A 7,136-nucleotide genomic window follows, 5' to 3' on the forward strand; every position below is an offset into this window, starting at 1 on the left:
GTGTACTTTCCTCAATATGCGAGTTCCACCGGCCACTAGAACACGTGGGAAAGTACGAGGCAGCTGAAGCTGGGATCCGTGAGTCGGTGACGGAGGAATGCTGCCTCCAGAGAGGCTGGATCACTGGTAGTAAGACGCGGGACTCTGCTTAGTCCGTGTTACAGCTTTTATTAAGTGTTCAGTCCGTAGTGATCCAGCTCTCTATTATTGAGAGAAGACTGGGATATTTATACCATGGGGGTAGTGGTAAAAGCTTTGGCTGATAGATACTTTGTGAGACATTCTATTTGCATATGGAAGTGGGTTTCTGCTATGCTGTCAGACTGCTGACTGCCTGAAAAATCACACAGGAAAGCATGGTATTCCTAGAGCCAGAGGCCATGCTTATGTTAGGGCATTTGTGGCGGGCACTTCAAAAGGGTGAGTCAGGAGGATGCTAGGAAAAGCACTCTATTGTTAAAAGGAGTCCCTGCATTTTATGCTGAGCCCATGGGCTATCTGGTCATGAAGGAACTTCTACTTCACACAACAGAGGTCCCCAACAGTTAGGCAGAGCCTAAGTCCCCCCCCAAGCAAACAAAAGGACCCTAAGGGGACAAACAGTGTACAGCACGAAAGGGCACAGCATCACAGGCAAAGTCAAGAGAGGAGAACGGTGGGTGCCAGGCGGTGGAAACAGTCCATAGGAAACACGAACAGAGTCCAAAAACCCATTCCAAAAAAACTGGGAACACAGGATACGAATGATGGATGGTGCAGTGATAACACAGGTGGCATAGAGTCTGGAGATGTTGCAATTGAGGTTAGGTATGGGGCACACTGGGCGCCAGGTGTGGGGTGCGCAGGTATCTGCTCCTGCGCTGCTTCCCTCTGGAAAGTCGCGGCCCGGGTCCCGTGGACTTCTCTGCCATGCCACGTCCCGCGTCGCTGTGCGCCGCTTGAGTGCTGAAAGTCTGCTGCTGCCGGGGCTTTGCCCGGCCGGGTCCCACCTGATTTCACCCGTGCACTTTCCTCAAGATGCGAGATCCACCGGCGCTGGATCACACGGGAAAGTGCGGGGGCGGCTAAAGCTAGGTCTCCGTGAGTTGATGACGGAAGGATAGCGCCCCCGGAGAGGCTGGATCGCCGGCAGTAAGACATGGGACTCAGCTTAGTCCATGTTACAGCTCTTTATTAAATGGCTTTGCTTGGCTTCAGGTCTCAGTGTTTCAGCTCCTAGCTCCTAGTGATCCAGCTCTCTATCATTGAGAGAAGACTGGGATATTTTATACCATGGGGGTAGTGGTAAAAGCTTTAGCTGATAGGTATTTTGGGGATGCCTCATTTGCGTGTGGAAATGGGCCCCCGCCAGGCTGCCAAACTGCTTGAAAACCACACAGGAAAGCCTAATGGTTACAGAGCCGGAGGCTACATTCCTGTGGCTGCTACTTCACAAAGGAGTCAGGAAAAATGCCGGGAAGACACCCTGCTGTGAAAGGAGTCTCTGCATATGGCTCCAAGCTCGTGAGCTGTCCAGACATGAAGAAACTTCTACTTTACACAACAGAGGTCCCCAACACTCCCCCACTTACATGCTCTTTTCTATTTTCCTAGAATCAACCTATATTCACTCTTATATAAATACACATACATAAAAATTAGAAGCTAAGACCTGCATATGAAGGACAACTGATGAGATGATGGATGGTGTAGTGATGACACAGGTGGCATAGAGTCTGGAGATGTTGCAAAGCGGACGAGGTGTTTAGGTACCCAACATGCATTGTCAGCATTCTACGGAAAAAACATAAACATGCCCTCTCCCCCAAATGAGGATAAGGGAGGATGTCACAATTTATCAGCTGTAGGGTGACCTAAAGGTGAAAACAAAGAGGGGAAGAGGAAACACATGGTAAAATGGACAGTTAGTTTGGTAGCGGTGACTGGAGCATAATTTATAGTGCCTTGACCCTCCGGAGCAAAAGAGGTACTTATGTACCAAGCAGGTGTCCAAGGTAACATACAAGAAACAAAAAGACAAGAGAGGGAGGACACACACCTTAGTTTTAGAACATTTAAGAGTAACACAAACATGGGTTGTCTAAAACACATCCATGGAACAATAAGGTGACAACAGGTAACCATGGAGACACAAACATACCATTTAAAGTGAGACAAACAAGGCAAAAATAATTTATAACTGATATCAGTAACCTAATTTTGTAAGTTTTCTAGTGTGTTATTGTTTTATTTTTGACATTTATTGTAAACTCATGGAACCTGGAAAAGAGCAAAATAGAGTTGTAGCTCCTGTCACGAACTATCTGCTGCTCTAAGACTCATCACAAGCGACTCCTGCCACAAGCCACCAGTTTAGAGTACTCCTCACAAGCTACTTCTGCCACAAAGTACTGTGCTGCCGGGAAAGAACACAGAAGGACAAGTTTCAAAACTGCCATTTTTCACACATTATCTACACAGAGCCGTGCCAGGCTCAGACTGAGAGAAATTTGTTAAATGGTACCATCAAACCGAATTGAAACAAAACATGTTGGGAATGAGACCAAACGCAGATCTGCAAAAGGCACAGTGTCGACATTGCACGGGCACGCCTGATTTATGTCCAAAGCATCACTGTGGACAGCCCTGGTCAGCGTCCTGAGCAGCTCTCCAACTGTTATTTTGATTAATTACAGTATGCCTGTTTTTACAGGTTTATTATATGATCAATTTAAATAATGTCCCCCTGTCAGGAACCCAAGGAGACTGACCCTTGAGGTGGAAGCCCTTTTAACCAAAGAGAATCTTGCATGCCAAAGCTCTAAACAAGTACACTTATAAATGAGTGCACTTACATACATGCAGGCAACACACTGATACACGTAAAAATAAATATTTTTTTAAAAAAATTACAGAAGAATGAATAATGAACAGTCATTTTGTCAAACCTACAAAAGTGGAAGAAAATAAGGTACAGTAAGTAAAGGCTTAGGGCTGTGGGAGGTGTGGCTCAGTGAAAAGCATGTGTCTATCATTATGCACAAGGTCCTGGGTTTGAGCCTCAGCACTACCAATAAATGAATAAATACATAAATAAGTAATAAATAGGAAGATTGAAGTAAAAAGTTAGAGCACATCAATGATTTTTGCACTAATTATAAGTGAACTGATTTGCCCCATTAAGAAACGGATGGCATCATGGGTTAATGTCATAATATAGATTTTGAATGCTGGCCAAAGCTCATGCACTGAAGACTTGGTGCCAAATACAACAGTGATCTGAAGAAGACCCTTTGGGAGCTGATCTGATGAAAGATTAATATATTTGTAGATTTGTAAGTTAATGGGCTGTTGGGAGGTTGTGGAGACTTTAGGATATAAAGTGTTATTGGAGAAACTCGCTTATTGAGGGGGATGTCCTTAAAGAATATATTTTGTCTCTGGTCTCTTCCTCTCTTGCTTCTTTTGTACCTGGCTGTCATGAGGTGATCAATTTTGCTCTGCCATGATCCTCTAACTTACACCAGGCCTAAAAGCAACCAGAACAAGTGACAATGGATAACAGAGGTGCACTAACACACATGCAGGCAATACACTCATACACATAAAATAAAAATAATAAGTAAAAATATATATTAAAGAAAAGAAAATTCAAGTTCATTACTGGGGATGTTCAGGGCAAAAACTCTCTGACTAACCTCCATGGCATAGATCTTACCTGGGACAAAAGGTGTACTATGATCAAAAACTGGCAGACCATGATTGAAGCTCACGTCGATGTCAAGACAATCGATGATTACTTATTTCATTTGTTCTGCGGTTTTACTGAAAAAGAAACAACCAGGTACACAAGACCTCCTGTGTGTAGTACCCAGTCTGCCAGATCTGGAGGATGATGGGGATCATGATTTCAGAAGTGCAAATGACTTGAAAAAGTGGCTAATAAATTGATTCCAGGCAGCACCAGGAAAAACTGGAAAAGGCTTGCCATTCTATTTATCCTTGGCATAACGTCTTTGTTAGAAAAGTAAAGGTGCTGAAGAAGCCCAAGTTTGAACTGGGAAAACTGAAGGAGCTTCTTGGTGAAGATGGTAGTTCTGGGAAGGCTACTGGTGATGAGACAGGAGTGAGAGCTGAACAAGTTCATGGCTACGAACCACCAGTCCAAGAATCTGATTCAGATTTTTAACAGTGACAGATAAAAAGTTTTATTCGTGGGAAAACAAATCTCCATACAATGCTAGTATGATTGTGTCCCGCTCCACGGGAACTGCAATGGGGTACCTGGATTGGGGAGTGGGGATGTGGATGAGGCAAGGGGCAAGAGAAATGGAGACAAGACAGTGCTCTGATCAAGTCTCGTTTATTGAAGCACAAGCATACAGTTAAATAAGGAATACAGACTGGACTGAATCATACCAGCCAGATAGCAAAGACCCAGGTGCACTCCAAGGGAGGAATCCAATGAGAGCAAAGCAGTTACTGGAAAAGAAAACAAGAACACAGGCGAAGGCCGTGGGCTCCATCCAGTGCCTGTGAGAGTCTACTGATCAACAGAAAACAGGGCTATTTACAATAACTAGAGCAAGGCCGTGGGCTACCAGCCCCGGCTATGAGCCAAGGTTGTGGGCACTTTCCCATGCCCGCGGGAGGAGGGTGGACAGAATGGAAAGTCACCAACTCAGGTCTGTCAGCAGTTTTGAGAAATGGCTGAGCCTCTGGCTCCCAACACAAGTTAACAAGAGCAGGTCCAGGAAATTAATGACCAATGTATTGTGTGTAGGTTTCAGGACCACTGGTAGATGGAGCCCAAAACAATAGGCTTCCATCTTAAGAACCTTAAGTGTCTGGTTGCTGGTTAATTTTGATTGTCAAGTTGATGGGATGTAGAATCATCTAAGAGATAGATACATTTCTGAACCCAGGCATGTCTGTGATGGTATTTCCAAAGAGCTTCAACTGAAGAAGAAAGACCTATCCTGAATGTGGGTGGCACCATCCCATGGAGCTAGGGCCCCGGGCTGATTAAAAAGCAGAAGACAGAAGGCTGAACGTGGTGGTGCACACCTTTAATATCAGTACCTGGGAGGCAGAGGACAACCTCTGTGAGTTCAAGACCAGCCTGGTTTATAAAGTGAGTTCCAGGCCAGCCAGAGACCCTGTTTCAGAAAAAAAAGGAGAAAACAAGGAGCCAGGTGTGATGGTGCATGCCTTTCATAATCTCAGCACTCAAAAAGCTCTGTGAATTTGAAGCCAGCCCATGCTACATAGTGAAAATAAGGGGAGCACCAGTATTCACTTCTCCCTGCTGCCTAACCGTAGAGTCAATGTGGTCAGCCGCCTCACCCCATCTTCATGCCTTCAGCACTATGATTGACTATACCCCTTAAACAGCAAAAATAAATCCTTCCTTCCTTGAGTTGTTTCTGTTTGATATTTTGTCACAGTAATAAGAAGAGTAACCCTTCTGGTCAGGGCTTGGAACTATGAGCCTCTGTGTCTGGCAATTCATTCCATAGGTCTTGGGCATTCAAGGGGCTGGAACTGCTGACACCAGGAGAGCTGCTCTTTACTGACTCACAATTTCAAAAGTAGAGCAAAAGGACCCCAGCAGGGTGGATGATACTGTTCTCACCCTCCCCATTCTCCATCCCCACTCTCAGTAAATGTTCTTTTACAGTGATTCTGGTTTCTGACTAAATATCACCCCAGAGAGCCATTGTTTGGGCCTTCTTCAACTACTCTAGGATATCTAAGAAGATATCCTATTGTTATTCTCAAATTTTTTTTCTTTGTGGCATTGATAATGCTGTTATTTTGTTTGTTTTATTTTATTTTGTTTTGTTGTTTTGTTTTGAGACAGGTTCTCATTATGTAGCCCTGGCTAACTTATTATATAGACCTGAACTTGCTATGTAGACCAAACTGGCTTCATACTCACAGAGATCCTGCCTGTTGAGTGCTGGGATCAAAGGTATGTGCCACCATGCTCAACTGATAATTTTGTTGTATTCGTTTTATTTTGTATCTGAGTTCTTAGTAACAGATCTGTCTGTTCATTGTTCCCTCCAGTATTGAGCCAAGTGTCTGAATGATTATAATAGGTGATCAAGTAGAGGGATATTTGGGGACACAAACTTGACTTGATAAACTTTAACATATATGACAAGAATGGATGAAATCTGGTGGAGGAGGCGCTATGTGGGGCTGCAGATAGGGGAGGGGGTTTAAATATGATCAAGAAGTATTATATGAAATGCACAAAAATTCAATAAAAAAAAAACAAATAAGTAAATGAACTATACCAGCAGGGGTAAGGGGTAGGGTATTTATTGAGAGACTGGAGGCTGAGATATAGCTGAGTTGGTAGAGTGCTTGCCTAGTATGTACAGAGCCCTGGAGTCAGTCTCCACCACCACATAAAAGCAGATGTGGTGGGGGCTGGAGAGATGGCTCAGTGGTTAACAACACTGGTTTTTCTTGCAAAAGACCTGGGTTTGAATCCCAGCACCCACATGGCAGCTAACTACTGTCTGTAATTCTGGTTTCAGGGGATCAACAGTCTCTTCTGTCCTCCACAGGCATTGCACGACATGGGTGCACTTACCTACACGTGGGCAATACATGCATACACATAAAATAAAAATAATAAATAAAATAAAAAAAAGCAGGTGTGGTGGAAATGCCTGTAATCCTAGCACTCATAAGGAGGTAGAGAAGAGGATAAGAAGTTCAAGATCATCCTCAGCTACATAGGGAGTTTGAGGCAAGCCTGAGCTATAGGAGACTGTTTCAAAACAAAGAAAATTATTGGGGCTGACAGTATAGCTCAGTGTAGAGCGCTTGCTAGCATGATCTAGCAGTGAACAAAAAAATAACTGACCCATCTCAGATTAGTGTCTGCTAATATGATATAGTATAGAACTCAGCTTGAATTTACCAAAGCCATCTTAACTGTATGATTGCTCCTGAGTAAACCTTGTCACTTTTCCTTGTAGAATTTCCCAATATAGTATAGATAACAGAACTGTATCCAATTCTGTCCTGGGCTAGAATTTGGCTCTGGGAGGTTCAACAGACCAAGTCTGGCCACTTGCCCCCAAAACTGAATGGAAAAGGTGGTGATGAAAGAAAGGAAACTATTCTTAGGGTGGACA

The 7,136-nt window shown here is 43.8% G+C and overlaps 1 pseudogene; it reads left to right on the plus strand.

The window, feature by feature from the left end:
• Positions 1–809: 809 nt before the first annotated feature.
• Positions 810–4,168, plus strand: LOC103740476 (annotated as a pseudogene).
• Positions 4,169–7,136: the final 2,968 nt, after the last annotated feature.

This window comes from Nannospalax galili, unplaced genomic scaffold (genome assembly GCF_000622305.1).
Source record: "Nannospalax galili isolate Female #2095 unplaced genomic scaffold, S.galili_v1.0 scaffold490, whole genome shotgun sequence".
NCBI classification, from domain to species: Eukaryota; Metazoa; Chordata; class Mammalia; order Rodentia; family Spalacidae; genus Nannospalax; species Nannospalax galili.